Below are 22,812 nucleotides of genomic sequence, written 5' to 3'. Positions count from 1 at the left end.
ATTCACGTATCTATGTGCAAATCTATTTTAAATCAAAGTGTTAAAGCTTACTGTCATTTCTACCAATTAGTTTTGATTAATTCAGTTGATGCAATATGAATTTTTTCAAGCGTATCTAAGATCAGAATTTGGCAGAGCATTAATAATGTATCTTAAGATATAAGATATTGCATAACTTTCACCGTATGGTGTACTACTGAAGAAATATTTTCCCTGAGGCCAAGATCAAGTTGTTGCAACATCACTATAGTGGAGGACTATTTGATTGCAGTATACCCTTTTTCTTAGTATGCTGTGAGTGAAGATGATGTATTTGTGATAAGAACAGAACTTGGCAGAGCTTACACAACTGCCATGTAAAGTTAATTTTTGATTGTCATAGTTGGCATCTCCAATGCAGAAGAGAAGTTGTACTTACTGTAACTGGCCTTGGTGGCTAGTGTGCAACCAGTATCCTTGAGAGCAACTCTTCATTCTTGTAAACAAGTCATTTGGAAACTGTAAGGTAAGTAGCTTTTATTTCTACCCAACAAGAGTACTGTCATTTGAAACGTCAACAACATTAGCCTCTCCAAGGACAAGTCATCAGAACTGGATCATTAAAGGAAAAATGAGTAATATGGTTTACTGACCAAATGTACAACTTAACCACCAGCACAGGAGACTTAGGGCAAATTTGGCTTTTCTTAGAATGGTCTAATTTAGGCTATATGCCACCTGGATGAAACTTTAACATTGTTGCAAACACACACAACAACAGGAGATGCTTCAAGGCCTGGACATGGCTCACAGGAGAGGCAAGGGTTGGGACGGTTATATTTTGTTATCTCAGTGCAGCAGTACTTTGTGAAATACAAAGTAAATCCCCACATGTCACTTTAAACAATAAATAACTGTAGCATATTTATGCACAATCTCCTGTTTGCAGATTATAAATTGATGTGTCCACAGTTCTGTGGAATACTAACACAGTACTAATACAGATGAGTTTTTTTTCTTGAGACTTGAAAACGTTCACCTGTGCATATCTTGAACCCAGGGCATTAGCTACAAGTGCTTCGATGCAGCATACACTCTCAATCATACATATGTTGTTTCTTAAATAGCTCACCAATCAGCTGCAAATTATAATATTCAAACATTCAGTATGAGGTAGTAGGCTGACAAAAAGGACATCTGGATTTTATATTAACAGTGACAGATTGTGCTTCACAAATGTTCTGCTTTATTTATGTGAAATAGAAAAGCAAATACATGATAAATCATTAGAACACATTTGTACTGCACTGAAGCCACAGAGGTAGGGTCTAATTCAGGTTTTATATTGCCATATATGTAAATAAAGCATTAGTTTTAACTCTTCTGGGAGGTCTACCTAAGAGTCTCACAGCAAAATGAGATTGAGATGTTGTAAGGAGCTTGCTTTGGCCAGTGAGTCAAGAGGAATTGATAGTGCTGAAAGGAGATGGAAGTAAGAAATGAAAGAAGAAATGAAGTAACAAACCCAGGAATGATTATACTAACAGAAGATTGTGTTTATTCAGCATTTGCCACCAAGAGGACTACTGTGTTTTTGTTAAAGTTTCTCCACATAGACCACATAATAGATAGCAATGATGAGTACATGGGGCTCAGAGATGGCTTTTGATAGCAGATTTCAAATTGCAATTGCCAAATCAGGCTTCTCAGTAATTCAGTCTTAGGCATATGTTGGCCAAATAACTCATAGATCAAATTATATTCCTCTCCAATTTTCAGATGGTTTGCCTTCCCCATGGGGTCCACAACATTCAATGAGAAAAAAGAGAGGAAGGAATAATGAGTATCTTACCCTGTAACTACTCCAGCTTGCTTTTACTCTCACAAGTTGTAATTTCACTAAGCTTCATGTTTCTATACTTCCTGAAGCAGATCTGTTGGGCTTTCAGCTGCAGTATTCTTGGACGCTCAGTTTTCTCATTCTGTCATACTGCCTCAGATTTCTCACTCCTTCATACTGTTGGGTTTCCCAATTGCTAACAGATACAGTTCCCCCTACTTTTACATCAGTTCCTAGATTTTTATGGCTATGTCTACACTAGTAAATAAAATGGACTGGGATCTGTTCTGCAGGTACCCTAAACAGTAAAGACAAGATGTCAATACTCTGTCCAAAAGATGTAAGTCCCTTTGAAACTGAAAAAGTCTCAGCTGGTGAGAAGTTGAGGGAAAGTGTTCATATTCCTTTGATCCAGCATTATTCCATGTGTTGCATGGCCTCTGAAGGCATTTATGCATATTTTCCCAGTGATTTCAGTGTGTTTTTGTGATAGTTGTTCACAAAGAGACAAAAAATTGAGGAATCTTGTGTACGATATGAAGAAATAAGACCTCGGAATACTTAAATCATGTTTTGTTTGTTATTCCAAAATGTCTTTACTGACATTTATGGGAAATAAGTTTTCTTTTTTCAGAGTGTTCTGTGGTGTCCTGTTAACTTCAGCTAAACATTTTCAAGGACTTGAGACAAATTCAGGCTGGGTCAAAACAATAAACTTAACATTTCATGTAGTATATTTTAGAAAACTGAATAGCATGGATAGGAAAAAAGTGTAGATTTTTAGAGATGGTTAATATCATATTCAAGCATTACAAATTAAATTAAGAATCAAACTATTGAAAAGTCATGTCAGATACTGTAGAGTGTTGTGACTTAAATGTGTTTTGGAGATATTTCACAATGATCAAATGAGTGTCTGAAAACGAAAAAAAGATGTGAAAATCTAACCTCATTTAGCTATACATAGAGGATTTACTTTTGAAATCGTGAAATTTGATTGTTTAAACTTACTTGCTGGAACATTGTTCAATTAAAGATCAATGGACAACAAATTTGTTTAATATATGGTTTTGAACTGCTTAAAAAAATAACATAGATTTTTACCTGTATTTCATTTCTTCTAAAATTACAAAAATAGGCAAAATTATATTGAAATAATACTATATTTCATAGCCTGTGAGTTCAGACAAAGCTGATCTACTGAAGTCTATTTTGATTCACAGTTTCGCTAATTATAAAAGCTTTGACTGTTATGAGTATTTCTACTAAGTTATGTTTTATTCTACATGTATCCTATAGTCTTGCAAGAGAAAAAGATCAAGAGCACAAAGTCTTTCCCGTGTCCAACAGTTTGATAAGTTACATTAACTCAGTTAATATTACTCATCAGACTATTCACCTCATCACTCACTTTTGGTTCCTTAAAATAAATTGCCATGATTTTATCACAACATACCACGATGACTTAAAGGGACGAATCCACAAAGGGAAAGGCTCAGGACTGCAATGCTTGACTCATAGGTATTCTGTGGCATCTTCACAATGAGAAACAATCGACTACAGTTTTGAAAATCTCTATTTCGGGCACTAGAGTACCACAGACACTCAGAGGTGAGTATCACCATGTACTTAATGCAGCTATGCTAGTTCCAGTACCTCAGCTAACTCACTCAAGACCAGTTCTGCAAGTGTGTTCTATTGTAAATATATTGAGATATGGCTCTTTCTGTAGCTACCAGCTCACTGAAGCACCAAGCATTAGTAAGAATTAAAAAATTATTGATGTAAATATTCATGTAATCTGAATAGACTACCTGCATTTATTCTCTAAGAACAAGACAGAAAGCCAAACATCTCTGCTACTGATTCAGTGGTCACAGATTAGTAATGCTGGCATTTAATTTTTCTTCAGTGAGAAGTTGCTTGTTATAAAGATGCGATTGGAAAGATGCAATATATTCATTAATTTGGGGTTGGTTCTGGGCAAATAAATTCAAAGCCAAAGGGTAAAATTCAGAAAACTTCACATTGATATTTTGTAAAAATGTTTCAGTTTCTCATTTTCAAGCATTTGAATTATGAAAATGAAAATTATTTAAAAATTATATTCCAAAGATAAATTAGAAAACATGTTTATTTTCAGCACAAACAAATTATTCTCTATTCCATACAATATACTTCTTGATTTGAGGTTTTTTTCACCAAAGAAGCAAACAAAAAAGTGGTTTGTATGCATTCTTTTAAAGTTATTTCTTTTTTTTTAATCTTACATGCATAAAGAGGAAGAATTTCTGTTGCATGACTCCTAGATAAATATGTAGTAAACATGTATGTTTACATATATGTCCATGCAATATCTCAAACATAAATTCTTGTTAAATTGCTAGTGCTACTATTTTTGATGCAGAAATTTGCATGCTATCATTGGACTAATTCTGTAAGACAGTGAATAATCTTTGTATTGTGATGACAGCATCGATTCACTTGAAAAGTCTTTGCATAGACACAGGACAATGTCACCCAGCATGGTCAATTGTTGAATGACAAACAAAAATTTGGAGGTTTAGACCTCAAATTTGGGATACAGTTTCCCAGTGAATATTTAGCAGGGAAAGAGTGCATTCAATTGCTCCTATTTTAAGGATTTATAAAAGAATTTTCAGTCAATATATTTTGGTTTACAGAAATAACTGTCTCCAAAAATAATCTCTGAAGGCTCTATGAAACAACAAACAATTCTAAGCTCTCTGAGCAGAAGCCAAGAAAAGGCCACAAGTGATATAGAGACTGGTTCTGTATGCAATCGACTGATATAGCACAATAACCAGCATACTGAAGAATGCCTCTTTTAGTTTTCATTTCTTTAAATCTCTTTCAGCAATGAAGCCACAAGAGCTGTAGGCAGGCTGGTATAAGTAAAAGCATTTAAAATCATTTTCTTGCCAAGAAGCCACTGGATAAAATAGGATAATTACTGATTGAGGTAATCACTACTCTGGTGACAAAAACTTTCAAATTCAGTCTCACAACACGTTTGTTGGCATAAAAGTGGTCTCAAAAGGGGCAGTGTAATTAATTTTTTCCTTAAAGCCATCTTTTTTTTCCCCATAGAGGAATCTTCCTTTAACTGGAAGGCATATGTCCCATGATGTTCTTTGTTTATTTTTTCCCTCTTCTTACTTTTTCTGTGCACATCCTTAAACAGCTTTCTGGCTGACCTATGTGCTTGTTGGCTGACATGAGCTGGGAGAGTTGAAATGTCTTGAGAATACCCTCATCATTAGGACCAAGATGTTCAACTGACATTAATGCCAAATAATTTTTGGACACTCAAGTACAGATTGACAGTTATATGAATAAATTTAGAAGAACCAACTCGTACCTTTATAAAAAATGCAGAGAGAACATAAGAAGAGTAATTTAAATGTCACTACAATAGCTCACATGTATTTTTCATTAAAGTATATAATCATTATGATTACTATGTTATAGTATCATGACGAGACTTTTCATGTACTGATTTCAGTCCCACTTAAAGCCAAAGTGGAGTAAATAGGGAATCAGCATGCCACCTGCCATATTAAGTGCAACAGCAACAAAGGGCTGAAACTGACTAAGTAGTAAATCCAAATTTTCTGGAAATCTTTCCATTTTTGAAAGGTTTTTTTAAGATTTATAAAAAACCATTAATTTAAAATTCCTTGAATAAAATGGAATTATTTAGAAACGATGCAATGCAAAGCAGTAGCTGGAAAGTACCTGGAATGTAGAGACAATCACCAAAAACCTTATCTGGGGAATCTGGGTCAGCATGTGAACATTGGAGCAGCTCCAATGGCATACTGGAGTAACAGTGACGTAAAAGGACAGCTTACATCTTGATATATGATCTAACACAAAAAATAGATTTGCTTAAAGACTTTACATTCTTTCAAATGATGTGAAAACAACTAGAGTCAGTCCAAATACCAATATATTTCAGTCTTTGTGGTATGAAAAACTTTATCCAGATTACTTGAGGCAAATGTTCATCTCATGCCTTGCCATTTTTGAAGTCACATACTGGTAAATTTAAGGTAATTTCTAAAAAATGGCACACAAAGACTGTCCCAGTCCTCAGTCATCATTACTCCTCTGATAAAAACAAGGCAATTTCCCTCCTCTGTTACATAATGTAGAAAACAAAACATTACTAAAGCTGCAGTTTTCAAAGGCTTCTTGGTCTTACAAGCATACACATGATCATAGCAAACCTAACTCTCACTAAAAGGACTAATTCTCAGGAAATATTTTGTGATTAGTGGAAAAAGATTCTTAAAATGACAAACGTTTCATATTTTCTCTCCCTGACACACCATGACTGTATTAGAAAAGATTCAACTCAGTTGCCTAAACAGAGGCTTCTGGTGACTTTTGAAACTTCATAAAGTAGCTGAACAAGGTGTCAGTGGTAACCAGGAGACAGGCCCCACAGGAGACAAGTATTGCTTTGGAGCAGCAGTTGAAGGACACGTGGTCTGTGTGACTTACTGCCTTCATTTTGGCATCTGAAAGGAGTCCAAATACTAACATTTGTATTAATAGTAAGGCATCAGAGAATAAAAAATCTTTACAAAACTAACTGATTCTGTGGATATCTCTGTCTCTGAAATGGAGGCTGCAGTTCATCCAGACATTAGTACTTTCTATTTGGTTGAAGCTGAAAATAACTTCGGGTAAACCGAACATTTTACATGATACCAATGGAAGTCAGAAATTCTGGGAATTTCTTTATTAAATAATAACAATATAGATATAAATGTCTCAAATTCAGTAAACTCTTGGGAGTAAGTTTTAGAAACATATCAATAGAATACTACCTAGTTGATGATTCTATGTTTTCTTTGGTTTTGTGTGAACTGCTTCATAGATATTTAGCTGAAAAAAATGCTGAGAAATACTGTAGATGATTTATGACAGTAATAATGTTCCTGTATTTCAGGATTTGCAAGAAATGCTTGCTACTATCTCCCACTGGCTTCAGGATTGTGTCCTGTCTTCTCCAATTCAACGCCAGCAATGATAACTCATTCCTTCAGCATGTCCCTTTTTGGTTACAGCAATGCAATTTAATTAAGCTGGAAAATGTCAGTCCTGGGAAAGTTGCAGCTGGTGCAGTGCAGGAGCAGTTTCTTAGACTCAGTAGTCACAAAACATTTTGCTTTGCACTTTAAGCCCACACACCATCTAAATTAGTCTCTAGAGCCGAACTATGTCTTCTTGCCAATTAAATGAAATTCCATGGTTCTGTGTGATGCCTTCTTGGGACACTCAGTTAAGGCCATACCATTGGTGGGATGAGCTCAGGTCTAAGTGAGACTGTATTTTCTAGTCTGTTTTGCTTCATGGGAGACACACTGCAGTCCCTTCCTGTACCTTCTTCCTTGGATAGCAAATTACTGTATTAAAATTAATTTTATTATTTGGAAATATGAACTAAAAGAAGTGGCTTTTGTATCAAGCTGAAATATATTAAGATATCATTTCACTTCTTACGAAATAAAGGAAGTTTCTGGATATGGAGGCAAGCATAGATATGGAATTTGTTGGCTTGCCTAAATAATCAAGTGTTCATCTTTAACATAGCATGGAAAAATTATTGTAATATATCTTATTGCTAATTCTCATAGGTATAGAGTATAAATACTGTTAAACCTTTGAGTGAATGAAAATTGCATCTAAATGTAAAGTTTGATAGGACTCGAAACACCTCAGTAATAAACAGAGTTTTACAAATATTTATAGCACAGAAGCCGGAGGCTGGCTGTAGACTGTCTCTTTGTCTAAAAAATACGGGACTCATATACTTACATTCACACATATATACATACATCTCAGTATGATGAATGTATATTAGAGAATAGTTGTTATTTTTAGATTTGTACTCCAAAAGCAAATCTAGTAAGCCATATGGAATTACAAAAAACATGAAAGACTTTATGAGTGATCAGCACTGCTGAAAAACTGTATTTTTAAACACATTTAAATTTGAGCATTTTGTTACAAATATATATTTTATTTCCAATGTGTTTACTTCAACTATATTTCAATTGACATGTCTGTATGAAAAGAAACTTTCCAATATAGCTCTGCCATGGCAGCTGTTTGTGTCTACTTGCTCCTTTAACTCATTTTGATGTTTCCACACAGCTTGTTTATTCTGTGTTCTAAAAACACACCCTCTCCGTTTTCAGTGCTATTTGTGTTGCATACTATAGCCAGATCCATTACAGTGCATGGATTGTGCCACCCTGAACCACAGGAAAAACAAATAATGGTTAGAGGTACAAGGACACTCCAAGCACATCTGTTTTAATGATCGCATTCTTGAAGATAACGTCTTCGTTGTACCTACATAATGATATTTTCTGGTTCATATTACAGAGTGATCTTGGAGCACCTAAATTCAACTCCAATCAGACAAAACAGAGCGAGAACTGTCCCAGGCACAGATGAGTTGGCCCTGGACTATGTACTGCTTCACCTTGATCTACCTTTCCTGCTCCTCAAATGCAGATAGTGTGCATCTCCAGAAATATTTTTCTATTTATGCATAGCCATTGATATTAGTTTACTCTGCTTGCTAATGGAGAGATATCCAACACCCGAAGGAAAACTGATACTCTGTTGGCCTGATCAGTAGGATTGTTTCAGGGAATATTTTGTATATATTTTGCAATAGTTGGAAGGGGAATATATGCTGAAAGCTCTTATTTTCGTACTGCTTTTGTCTGTAGTTTCTGTTTTGAAAATGCCTTAATCCAAAGAAAACTCGAAAAATAGTGTTCCAGGGGAGGTAGACTGTACTTTGTAAAGTGACTGATATCAATGACCATCCAACATCAGAATATATGAATTTTTAAAAACCTCACACTTAAAAAAGCATAAAATGACCATGGACTTTTAGAGGTACGTACACAAAAATATAAGATGGAAAAACAAGGAGGAAAAAGAGAGAGGAGTGAGAGAATGTAGCCAAAATAGCCATACCAACTAAAATCTTGATTAAAAAAATATGTAAAATATTTCTAAACCATACTGCAGCCTACACTCTAGCCACAGGGTAATAAAGACCTCACATAAGCAAAGACATTACTGAACATCTAATCTTCATAGACAAGATCAGTTCCATATAGTCCCGAAGTTCAGAGAGGAACAGTCAATTACATTTATTGTGAATATATTGCCAAGGATAGACAAGGTTCAAATGTACTGAATGATTCCTGAGGTCACGGAATATCATTTTGCTAAGATTTCCAGCTGGCAAATTCATTCTCTCACTCTCTCGTTTAGTCCCTTGTGTTTATTTTATAATTGTACTCATGACAGTAGAATTACTGAACCCGCCTGTACAGCCACAAGATGGTTGCTTTCAATGAAAAGTGTGTGAAAATTATTAACTGGTCAGTAAACAAGTGATTCAAGTTACTCAGCTCCGTCCTCATCTTATGTTTATAATTAATGTATAATCTGTAGTTTGATTTTTTCAGGGCAGTTTCAGCTTCTGAAATCATTGTCCAGGAAGGTGAGGTGAACTGGTTTACCAGATCTAACACGTGAATAAGAAAATTCAAGAATATATTTTTAATTTGTGCCTGACTGTATTTTGAGAAAGCATGGTGGAATTAGAGAGCATTAATTGCTCTTAGACTAAAAAACTATGTAGATGTTTAAGCTGACTTTGCTATCATAGGCAGTCCCATCAGCTAATTCACTATCTAAAACATAACAGCAGCACGGCCTTTAAACTATATGAACAATAGAAGAGTCATAGCATTGTGCAGTCAAATGCTTTTGCCTTCAAAATTGACACCACTGTCCTTATTGTCTCTTGGCGACTATAGAGTTGAACAGTAATTTATTGCCAAGAATCTTACTAGGCAGAGGGCTACACAAAAGTGTTTGAAGTATGCTTGAAAGATAAGAATAAAGGAATACAATAGGGTCTGAAAACAGAAATAGATGCAGTACAAGATTGAGAGATAAAATCTTCAACTGTTTCTGTGTAAGCATTTCTGTAAGAGACAGATGGCTGCTGGAGATCAATGGGGATTGAGCAAGCAGAGTCTTTAGATCCTGGGAAAGTCAGGGCACTTGGAAGCAGAAAGCCTGTGGTTGATCAGCTGAATAGCTCTGTAGGCATTGCTAACTCTAGTGAGTAGATGTGCACAGATTATAGTTCTGAGTTACACAGTGGATGTACAGCTACCTTTATATAAATACACAAAGTTCATTATCTGGATTTCCTTCTGTCTATAAAGATGCAGTTTAGTTGCCTAAGCAGAGCTACAGAAAGCCATCTGAGATGTCCTTGGTATCTGAAGTGGCCTCCATCCTTTCCTTCAGGAAGGTGAGAGTTTTCCTTAGCTCTTGTGTTGTATGTGTCAGCTTCATATGGATAACAACCTGAGTAACTGAATCAAGACCTGAGAGCAAAAAAGGAATCTTGGACGGAGAGAGAAGAGAGCATTTGTTTTAGGATTTTGTTTCTATGAAGATTTCTGCATTGCTCTGGCTGAGGATGTTTATGGCAGCAGGTGCTGGTGAGAAATTACATTATTACATTCCTCATATCACTTTATTATTATTTTTTTTTAAATCCTATGCCTCGAAAACAACTTCAGCATTTACTTCTACTATTTTGTTTGGTTTGCTTTCATATTCCTAAATAGCTACTGTGACTTTTGGTACAACGGCACTGAAATTGCCTGTTTTGTAGTATCCCATGTTGATGCAGCACAGAGCAGTGGTTTACATTCAGACATTTATCTTCCCATTTGCCTGGGGCTAGCCACTTTACGTTTTAATGAAAAAATACATTGCTCAGAAATGATTGGATTAAGATTTCCTGGATTTTTTACAAATTTGGTATTAAAAAAGAGTTGGATAAAATCCAGAAACATTCCAGAGAGTAGATAAAGACCGTACTGCTGAGTGCCCCAGCCTGAAGAGGGCATGTCCTAGTGGGCTTGGGTCCAGGACCAGACACTAATTGTTTGACAGACAGATTTTTATTGCATTTTCCTTTTAATGATTTCTTTTTTTCCCTTAGCATTTGTTAAGTTCATATAGATTTAGTCTGACATCTGAATTCTTGTTCTGTTGAATTTAAGGCCACCTGCTCCTACCCGGGAAAGTACTGCTCACAGTCCATGACATCCCCCACATTGTCAGATGGATAGAAATTTACAACGTTATAGAGGAAAATGACATTTCAAAGTTATATTTAATGATATTTTCTTATTTGTTTTGATGTGGTGTGGGAGCCAGCGTTTCTGTGTCTGGCTATTAGGGCTCTCAGACAGAGATGTCACACTCATAATACTGTAATTCTTCGGGAGGCTTTTTTGCCTAATTGTAAATCCTTTACCTCCCTGAAAGTAACATTTTCCAGAAGTGGAAAACTAGTCATCCTAGCTACTTAACAAGGAGAAAAGCTCTCCAGATGCTACTGTCATGCAAAGGCTTAAGTGAATTTAACATAAGGATTTTTTTTTTTTTTTAAAATGTCAAGGTTGCAGCAGTACTTCACAATAATCTTCTGCTTAAGACTTAAGACTGAATTCTAACAAAAAAAATGCAGCCATTGTAACTGCTGGAGTTTGATAGATCACAAAAGATAGTTCTTTTCTTACTGACACTAAATTGATAATGGATAATTTTAGTCTAAAATAAACAAGGAATCCATTTATGCGTGTGCTGTGCATATATGGATGGTAAAGAGGAAGACAAAGATTTGGAGGTAAGAGAATTTATTTATAAAATTGTACCTCTTTAAGAAACATTAAATCTGAGATGATGTCTTTCTAACCGTGAAGGAGATAACTGAAATGTACTTGACTTCCTCTAAATTCTACTTTCATTTTCAGTTGAAGACATTCCTGCCAGAAAATGTGTATTAGAACAGGAATATATCAGTTTCACTAGACAATGAAGGAAGATTTTAAATCTTTCAAAAGATTATAGATGGGGTCCCAAATTTTCCAAGGTCATATCTGTACTTTTGCTACAACTTCTCAAGCTGCAGTTGTGAGGATTTCCCAGTTTGGCTTGTTCTGTTGGAGTCTGGCAGCTGGAGAGTTTATAAAGCTCCAGTGAGATATTTTTGAAAAATTCAGTTCCAGTTTTTCTGGAATTAAGAGTTTTAACTTCTTCTTCCAAAAGATATGTTACATTTCTATTCACATTTTCTATAGATTAATAGATCCACCTCTTCCATGCTAAAGGACTTGGACTTGATACTAAAAACTCCTTACAAATGGAAAGTTACATTCTTAATCAGATCTTACAAATTCCTTGACATATCATTTGATGTGTTAAATTCCCCATTAAACTGAAGAGTGTGCATCCTGTCTTTCAGAGTCAAAACTCTGAAAACATGAAGGCCATTGTAATTTGGCTCTGTCTTCAGTCACTATTTCAGGTGATCTGAGATTTAGAAAACAAATCTTTCCCTTACTGTCCTCATTTTCTATTTTTTTTTTTTTTTTTTTTAAAGGAGAGAAGGACAAGGCAGAGTTTTGGTTTCTGTCTGTTGGGAAAGAAAGAAACTGACAGGCTGAAGAGAAGCTTTAGTAGAGCACTATTTGTTTCCCAGATGACTACCCCTTCTTCCATCTAATTATAATTACAGAAGGTATCTGAAAAAAATGTAATATTTTCATTTTATTAATAAAAGACCCATTCATGTCATTAATTTTTTTCCCCTCCAGCTTCACATCTATTTAAACTTGGATTTTATGTGATAAGAAACTGGTTTTAATATTATATAGTTAAAAAGTTTAAACTAAAAGAAAAATATTATTGCAAATTATTTCCTTTTTTAAAATTGTGAAGTGGAATTTTAGTCACTGTCATTTTGTATTAACTCCATTTATGTATGCAAGGTACAAACGGAGGCAAAAACCTCTTTTGCTTAGATGATGGGACAAGGAAGCTGAGAGAAGCACTTCTGGAGAGTGTCTGAGCCACTGAGAAGGAAATTGTTCTCTGACATCACCTAGCTATGTCCAGTCACTAAATGTAACATGAAAATGAGGTCCTAGCTCACATGTATCTGTTAAGCATACACTCAAGTGCAAATAGCCAATGCAAAACCAGTACACTGCTTCCACTCTCAATTTGTGACCTCAGTCCTATAATACCTTTATACATCCCTTTACAGGTGGGCACATTCCGAAGATATGAGTAGTTATTATACTGAGTGAAATTATGTCAACCATTTTCATCAATCAGTCCTTTAATACTCAGCTCTACTTTTCTTACTATTGAGTAAATCCAAAGGTATAGTATTTTTGGTTTAACAAGATTGGACCCCACCTGCCTACCCAATCTGAACGTATGTTAAATGAAAAAATACAGTTTAGTTCTATTTAATTTGAAATTCAAATTATAAAATCATGCCTATTATATGGATGATTAAGTGATATTTTACAAAGATTTTATTACTCAGTAATGTCATTATTCAAAACATGAACAATTACTAAATTCCTGTCTCCAAATTTAAGCACACCTGGGGAACTCCAAGCATTGGAAGGCAGAAAATTTTGTATGAAAATCATTGATCCTCTGTACTTACTTGTCTACATCTAAAGATGGTGATTAGGAGACACTTTACTAAGCATCCAAAGTTTCTATCATAAAGTTGTTAATTTATTTCATTCCTTACTGCTTATCTTCTATGAAATATGTCTGAAATTTTCAAAGATATCCAGCAGGACTTGACTTGCAGACTTCCTAAATGCTTGTCTGTAAGTCAGTACAGCTACACAAAATGGAAAACTTCAAGTAGTGTGCTGTACTGTGTGCTTAACTCCAGAAATTTTATGTACATAGAAATTGGGAGAATAGTACATAGATGCTTGTGCAGAATTCCTTTGCTCTTAAGTGAAAATCACTGTTTGTGGGGGTTTTGTGAAATGTTAATACTAAAAGCAAATTGATATGGATTGTCTTACAGTAGAAGAAAATATTAAGTATAGTCCACGTCTGAGTTTAAAAAACCAAACTAGTTATCAGCTTGTTCCAGAATCAATTCAAAAGATATATATCATTTCCTTTCAAAATAGCAATCATTAACCAGATCACACCCCATGAGGGTGGGAAAAAAAATATAAAATATCTATTACTGTCAGTTTCATACCATACATAAAGGTGATATTTTACAGTTATTATATGTTTAATAAAAATGCATATATTTGTAAGCAGACGCTTTAAAAAAATAATAAGCAGCTATTAATTTCTTCTGAAGGGTATTATAATACTGCAGGAATAACAAACTATCAAATGATTTGTAAATAGAAAAATGTATCAATATCCTTTTTCTGACGATTTTCAACAGAGAATTGGATCTACCTTTGGAAAATATTCTATCAACTATATTGTTTTCTTTTTTTTCAAACTGATAGTACCTTCCTTAAATATCTTAAAAATTCACTTTCTATTCAATGGCATCTTTTTTAGTAGTCCCAATTATGAAGGAAAAAGGGTTATGTAGAAGGGAATAGCTGTTGTAGGAGCTATGAAATGATTGTGTGTTTGAGACATTTGAAAGACCAAACAGCTTGGAATTACTTCAGCTATTGATAAGATGAGATATAAGCTGAGTTCGCACACTGAATCAATTATACTAAGATAACTGGCAACAGTTAAATAAGTCTTAATTCTTTCCCTAACCTAGTAAAGCTTATATAAGACTTTGGGGAATAGCTGCAGACTATCTTAAAACTTTCATCTGAAATATTTGTCAGGATTTCCTCTCAGAAGTTTGGAGGACAAAACCATGGAAGTATGTCTTTCCCACAAGGCCTTCAACCATAATATCTTCCACATACCCTTTTCCATTACATAAATTTTTTACCTTGACATTCGTACCTCAACATTTATTATATTTGGCTCTTTTGCAAACCACTTCTTTCCTATTTAAAAATTCTCACAGTTATCATTTACACCTACATCCCTCCTACAGTATGTAAGAGAGCAACTCTTACTTTCAGTGCATATTTCTATGCAGTATGTTTTTTTTAAATAGCAGAATTATTGGAGTCCTAGATGTTTTGATTGGTCAACAGCTGAAGTAAAACAGTATATACACTTGAATACAAGTTACTATTTATTAGAATAGAAAAGAATATTTTGTCAATCAGAATTAGAAAATAACATTTCTGACACGGGAAAGATTTAGACCACTGGAGAACTCGGCAGAAGCCTTAGATCCACGCTGAGCCAATATTGCATTAAGAGCACAGACTCTTGAAGTTAAGTACAAACAGAGCTAAGACACCTCAGTGTTTTTTCAAATACGAGGATATATATTGCTTGATTATAAAGAATGAAAGGACAAAGTTAGAATGGCATAGAAGAAAAAACAAAGGGGTAGACTAGGCTATATTAGGAAAAAACTCTAGACAAACAATCAAAATAAATGAATCTGTATGCTACATTAGTAAACACCCTGCCATTCACACAGAGCGTGAAATAATAAGGCATAACAGGAAATCTGTAATCTAGGAAAAGAAGACTAATTCCTTTCTATGTTTCTATGGCAATAAAATTACTGATATATATTATGGTATCTTCATTTGAATTCAGTATTCTTTTTTATATTGGATTCAGGTGAGTGTTAAATGACTTAACTACAAAACACTGATTACATAATACACAACCACTGTTGAAAACTGCTTCCATTTCTAGTTGGTAAAGTTAGATAGTTACTCCAGAATTTTGTGCTATCACAGTGTGAAATTACCTGAAACCTGACCTGTTCCACAGAAACTTTTTATTAGTACTTAGCTGCTTTCCAATGAGTGAAATTCATTCTGAATTCTCAACACAATCTTGTGTTAAAAATAAAATTACTAAATCATTTAGTTTTCAACACTGAAAAATCAAATGGATTTCTGTTTCTAAAGGTGTTTTCAAGAAAGTTACAAGTTAAAACTTTCCAATTCTTTTGTAATAGTGCTGGGCACAAAAGGATATTTAGATCATTTGCCTAAAATTGGTCTCTCGTGTGAAGGGTCACCTTTTACCAGACCAGGTCGATCAAAGTCCCATCCATCCAGGCCTTGAACACTTCCAGGGATGGGGCATCCATAACCTCTCTGGGCAACCTGTTCTGGTCTCTCATCAACCCTCACAGTGAAGAAGTATCTTATTAGTATTTAATCTAAATCTACCGTCTTTCAGTTTGAAGCCAATATCAATTCCCATATCACCACATGCCCTTGTAAAAGGTCCACCATCCACGTAATGCTTTTTGTTAGAAGTTAATGAAGGTTGCTGACACCATTCTTTTAAGAATGATGCATACTGACTCAAATCACTTCCTATTTAATATATCACAAAAAAAAACCCAGTAGTGAAATAACATCAGTTCTCATGTAGTATTCCATGGTGATACATACTCCACACTCCAAAGAACCTAAAGAAACTGTGTTACAGACAGAACTGCAAGAAGTGGAAGTGTAGTATGTCTTAGTACCTTCCTAACACATGTATCTATAAAGCAAATGTGCTCTGAACCAGCTGCCATGGGGTAACCCTTATTCTACTAGTTTCCCTTCAAAACATGGATGGCCATATCCAAACAGCCTCCTGAGAACAGCTTCTGACTTTTACTAAGTCCTAAACTGTGCCTGGGACTTGTTGGTTATGGCTGTGACTGTGAGATCACTCCAGTAATTTGGTGGTATGGATGATGGAATTTTAACACCTGGGAGCACTATCTGGCAACGTTTTGTTCACTGCTACAAATGTAGTGCTAAGACCTACTTCTTGGCTGACATCACTGAGAACACCTTCGAAACTAGGGAAAGAGATAACCTCTGTATGATTTGTATATCAAACATATATTTCTGTGAAAATTATTTACAGAAAAAGAGACAATGACTTTAATTTCAGTTAATGGAAAGATTGGGGAAAAATAGGTGGTAGGTTACTGAGATCATTTATTTTATTTGAGGAAAGGCTAAACTAGAAATATCTCTATTAAACTGATGTCTCAGATTATTTATGGAGTTGGTTCTGATCTCAATAATTTTGACTCTATTGTTCTGAAAGAAAAGTATGAATGCAGATGCTAACAGAGTGAACAGAAGAATAGAAGCAAATGAACATAAAAAAATAAGAATGAACTATGCAACATCTCATTTACATCATTCTTCTACTGAAATTAAGGATGTCTGCTAAAGTTAATGATTCAAAAGTGAAGTTAAATGTCTAGTTTTAGAGACAGCAGCCATCTGCTCTTTTCATAGATTTCTAAAGATTAAATACCTAAAATATTTTGAAATCAAAAGCTTGAGATTAACAGTAAGTTTCAGGTATTTCATCCATATACATGCACTTGTGGAGGCACTATAATGTGCTGGATGAAATGAACATACAAGAAATCTATATTTGCAAGTGCTCAATAAAAAATTTTGTGTTTCATACTCAACGGAAAATGACTCAAGGTGGGCCAGGAACATAACAGTGATTAACAACTCCCTCTTTGTTGTTAAACTGTAATGTATCAATCAAAAGAAGAAACAGTTAGACAATCCTAGGCTTTACAAGACTTCTACATTCTGGAAAAATAAAAGATTCACAGTGTCAGTCAGTTTCTCTAAAGAGTGTGCTTTGCTCCCTTACAATTTTGGAAAATCCAGGCTAAGTCTGGGCCAGCATTCAAGTGACCCTATGCTTATATTTGGACTGATCCCAAACTAAGCAATGGATTATGGCTTCAGGTAAGATATTTTAGCTACTGGAGGCAGAATGCAAAAAGAAATGCTGACAAACATGTGAATCAAAACTAGAATTACATCATATATCCAAATCCAAGAAATTTCTCAGAAATTCTTCAAAGAAGTTCTGTCAAATGCCATAAATCATTGAGATAGTAAACCTGCAGAAAGGCAGTATGGATTACGTTTCTTGGATCTGAAAGTCCAAGGCAGTCTCCTCCCAGAGATCTAGCAGTGGGATTTTAAATTACAAGAAACTTCTAAGCCAACACAAATACAGTATGAGCATTGGTGTAGTGCCTAGAAAACATTTGAGAAGAAAAAAAATAAATTAGACAGATAACAAATGGGAAAAATCAAACGCATTCAAAAGTATATGACAGTAAATACTGAAACACCATGGAACCATGTTGATTAAGAAGGATGAAAAAGATCAAGAAGAATAAATTAAAGGCTCTAAAATGCATCCCACTAAAAATAAAAGTGTCAAGAACACATTTATATTTAATTTATAAACAGAGAGTTAAATGTGATCAAGTAAGTACTTGCTTCTTTTTAAGAGAAAGCCAAATATCAAAAGCCAGATATGTAAGACAAACAAAAGAAAAAAGAATTCAAGGGAAATATTTATAAATATATAAATAAAGCTGATTGATTTGGTTTTAAAAAGAAATGCAAATAAATGAGCTTCATAGTAATTTAGCTTGCCATTCTTCAGTAATATGATGAATTGATGTTAATAGGAGCTATTGAAGACTCAATGCTTTAGACTATATAATGACTTGAAAGAAATATTAGTATTTGATACAGCATTTTCATCTGAATCACTGTTGAACATCTCACTGAAAGAGATGCTGCTGCTTGTCAAATAGTATTTTGAACTTTAGTTTATCTGATAAAGAGCTGTCTCCACCCCTCTGGAGTTCCAGCAAGAACCACTTGCCCCTCTATGTGCATTGGTATCTGCTCAGACTGTTACAAAGTCAGAGCCTGTAGCATTACTTCACATAAAAGTTTGTGTGTGTAGGAGATATCCTGCTTCATTTTGCAGTCATGACTCTAAAATGTTGGATCACAACATTTTGCTATCAGCTCCTGTCCCAGTCACAATATTTCAGTGTCACCATGACCTTTTCTAGAAATGTAGGTGTCTGACATTAAAAGACATGGGATTTTATATTTACTTCAGGTTTCACATTTAATTTTAGAAAGGAAATGCTCCAGGTCAGAAATTCAGTCTTCAGAAAGAAGCATTAAAATTATATAAATATTCAGATATACAGATTATTCTGTATCTGTACAGTATTCACAGAAGAATTGGAATCTTGACCAAACATTTGACATTAAGACAATTCTAGATAATGGAAAAAATGAGAGTAATGTAAAGAAATTCCGATAAAAAGCTATAAGGATATGAGAAGTTACTCAAGTTACAGTGTGAGCAACTTTTAAATCACTTTCTTGTATTTCAGATTGTATATACAGTCTCACTGCTTATCATCTATGAACACCTAAAACATGACTGAAAAATGCAACATGCTTTAGTAAGAAGGGAGGAGCTGAATTACTGCAGGAATATTTCTGGAGTTGACAGTGATGATCCTTTCCCTTTAGGATCTCACTTCTCTTCATGTCTTGCTGAGCATGTAGATATAAGCAAACATCAGCACTTGAAAGAGTGAAGAACAAGCCAGCAAAAGTCCATATGATATCAAGGACCAAACACAAGAAGCTGTTGACACTTATACCTCTCATGATGTATTTTCAGGATCAACACTTGCATAATCCTGAAAATAACTGTAACTGATAGAGAATGACAGTTCCTATGACAAACCAATACAGGGTTTTTTTTTTTAAATGACGTGATGCAGCCCTCTCCTTAAAATATGTTGACTAACCTGTTTGCCAGAGGGAATTTCTATCCCCACCATCTTTTCATGTGTGAAAACTGCTCTTCAAAATTGTCTTAGTGGAAGACACTGGATTGGGAGAAATCTGTCCTGCAGCAGTGACTAGTTTCATAACCACGAAGTTCATTGCAGATTTAACTATCTGCTATGCAGTGACTTTTAGTTCCAGAAACAGGGACACAATATCATTACATGATCAAAGTTTTGCAATTAGCTGCTGTCTCAAAATGAGAGTCTGGAAACTATATCTTCTGCCATCTTTAGTTGTTTTAAACACTAAAGGACTCTGTTCTAAGACTGGTACACAAGAGGAGTGTGGAAAGCCACACTAATCGTGGGAGTGGGAGGGAAATGTGGAGGGGAAGGCATTTGCAATTGTGTAACCAACATAAATGTCTCCCATCACAGGGCTTGGCACCACCTCATTATGTACAGTTGAAGGCTCAATCCTTGCTCACATAGTGGTTTATATAATGACAGAAGGAGACTGTGGAGGACACGCAGGAGAGGAGAGTATGATGCAAGCTGTGTTCCTTCCTCTCAGGAGCAGGGCAATCCACAGGCTGTATGAGCTCCTGTAGTGACACAGAAATGCATGTTCCAATGCATGAATGTTCAACTCAGAAAAATCACAAATGTCAAAAATGATGTTACTTCATCAGCAAAAACTATCACTAGTATTGTTATTGACTACATCAACCTCATCAGCATCTGAACTCTAAGGGCAGGAAGACATCCAATATAATACTTTTTCCTGAGCTATCTAATTTGCATCTAGTATATTGTGCAGGTTGCAACCAGTTAGTAATAGATATCAGTAGTAGATGGCATGACCATCAATGGAAAGTGGAAATATAGGTGGGAAAATTTATTTCTAGAACCTTTCTAGTTTTTACATAGCTGTAACAATACTTGAACTAACATTCTTATACTTATTGAGAATATTTGATTTTCTTAAGAAAATCTTTTTTTAAGTGGTTATGCGTGGAAAACATCAAATATTAATAATAAAAAGCCAGATGAAGTGAGGATTAGCAGGCTACAAAATAGCTATAAAAGCAGTAATGGCAACATATAGATCATGTACACTAAATCACATAATCAACTATATTCATCTGTGTTTTATCTGTATAAAATCATGCTAAAAAGCTGATGATAAGCTAAACTGGAGATGTTCAAAATTCTTTACTGTTGAAAAATTGCAATCACATGTTTAGAATGTTTTTGAATAAAAATCCTAAGGCAGCTAACACTGAACTTTAAATTACAAATGAAACAATAATGTAATTGTCTGCTACATCTATACCAGTGCGTTATTCAACTGTAGAACATATGTACTATGAAAAGGCCAGATGGACAGTATGCAGGTGCCAAAAAATCATTACAGAAACTAGTCAGAACAGCACATTTGGAGAAATTTTTAAAAACATAAATGTTGTTGTTCTGGCAGTAGCCACTACAAAAAGAAAACTAATATGTTAGCTGATGGTAAGAATTTAGCAGATCTGAAGCCAGTTTTGTTTGGAAGATTTACACACTGGAAAGAAGTATCTTTATCTGGGGAAAAGACTGTGGATGCCAGGAAAGCTGACCATCTGCTTTTCAGCTTTCATAGAAGTCTTTCTGAGACAAGTGTCCAATTTTGCACTCTTGAGAACATTTTATATCTGTTGCTTCAAAAATACTACATGCTCTAGTTTGCACATATTATGCTAGGTGCCCTAAAGACAATAATCACATATAAAATATATACTGCAGTGAGAAAAGAAAATAATAACAATCTACATACAATAGAAAACTCACTGTCTTTTATATAGCCTAAAAAACTCTCTCATGTCTACTTTGTTCCATGAGATATTAATGCTCTACATCTAATTACTGTCCTGTTTGAACACTCTCTCAAGACACTCTTTGGCCATTGCTACAAAAAAACCCAAGAGACTCTTGTTTGCTCTTTTTTTAATGGAAGGAAAGCAGGGTGCTGTCACACAAATACGGAATCTTGTGCAATGAGATTATAAATAGTTTTTTTGAGCACTGAAATTGGTAAGTAAATATTTTTTAAGTTTATGTCCCCTGCTGATGCCAATGCCAGATTTTTTTAAAAGGGACTCTTCACTTTTCAAGGCGTCAATCTGAGAAACATTCAAGACTGAGCATGCAAATAATCCCACAACATGCAGTGCCAAGATAAAAACCATCCCTTTATCTTTATATCAGCTATACATATCTGTTTTAAAGGACTTCTATATTTCTGGATTCTTCCTGACCTCTGATTCAGTAAGGACAGGAAATGTTCACAGAATTTGTGTGCATGTCTGTATGTCCTTGAAGAATTTTATTGTCTTTTGAAGAGACTTATGAAAAGTCACATGCTGAGTTAAAAACATTTTCATTATTGTTTGTTGTTGTATTAGAAAATAAGAATCAAAAAATCATGGCTATCTTACTATTTTGAGCACTGCATATATCTTTTTATTAAAATTTCTGTTTAAGATTCATGTTACACAGAAGTTTTGTTCCCAAGCCTAGTTATTACAGCCTATAAAATGCTTAACTTAAATATTATGCTTAAAGGTTTGTAATATATTTCAATGGAAGTGCTTTTTTTAATCACAAAAATCTTCCCAAATTGAAATGTCTCTGTGTGTGTGCATTATTCTGTATGGTTAAGACTGAAGCTATGCAACCAAAAGCAGGCAATATTTTTTTTTCTTAAAACTTTGCCTAAAAACATCACAAGATTTCTGATAGTTATGGAGATTAGACAAATTTCCTGGTGATGTCCAGTCCCGGTCTTTTCTACTCCATGAGATAAGCTGAGTTCTTACAATTAGACTGCAAAATCCAGTATTTATGGCACAAATTATCTTACCCTTTAGAATTCCCCCTTTTCAAATATTTTTTCAGACTTTTTTAATGCTTCCAAGCAGTTGAAGCTATTTTTTCATTGCCATTTTCTGAAACACCTGAGACCAGATGTTCTACTTCTACAGCTCCATCAACTGCAACATACATTGAGGCACTTAGCCTCCTTTGAGGTAGAATATTAACACGTTTCAGAGCTAAAGCCAGAATGGAGTAGGGAGAAAGCAAAACTAAACTGTCAGACAGTCTAATGAACGAAAGCTGTCAATTTATTCAGTGCTAGACAAGAAATAGGTGTAAATCTAATAACACCATCACAAAAATCCCTCCAGAAGGCAATACAATGGGAAATAAAATTTGTCTATTTCCTGTACACATCCCGAGAAAATATTATTGAATCATGATATCCAAAATGAAACGTCTCTTTATTTCAAACAATGGAAACATT

The sequence above is a fragment of the Colius striatus genome, chromosome 4 (genome assembly GCF_028858725.1).
Source record: "Colius striatus isolate bColStr4 chromosome 4, bColStr4.1.hap1, whole genome shotgun sequence".
Classification (NCBI taxonomy): Eukaryota; Metazoa; Chordata; class Aves; order Coliiformes; family Coliidae; genus Colius; species Colius striatus.
This window is presented reverse-complemented; position numbering follows the sequence as displayed.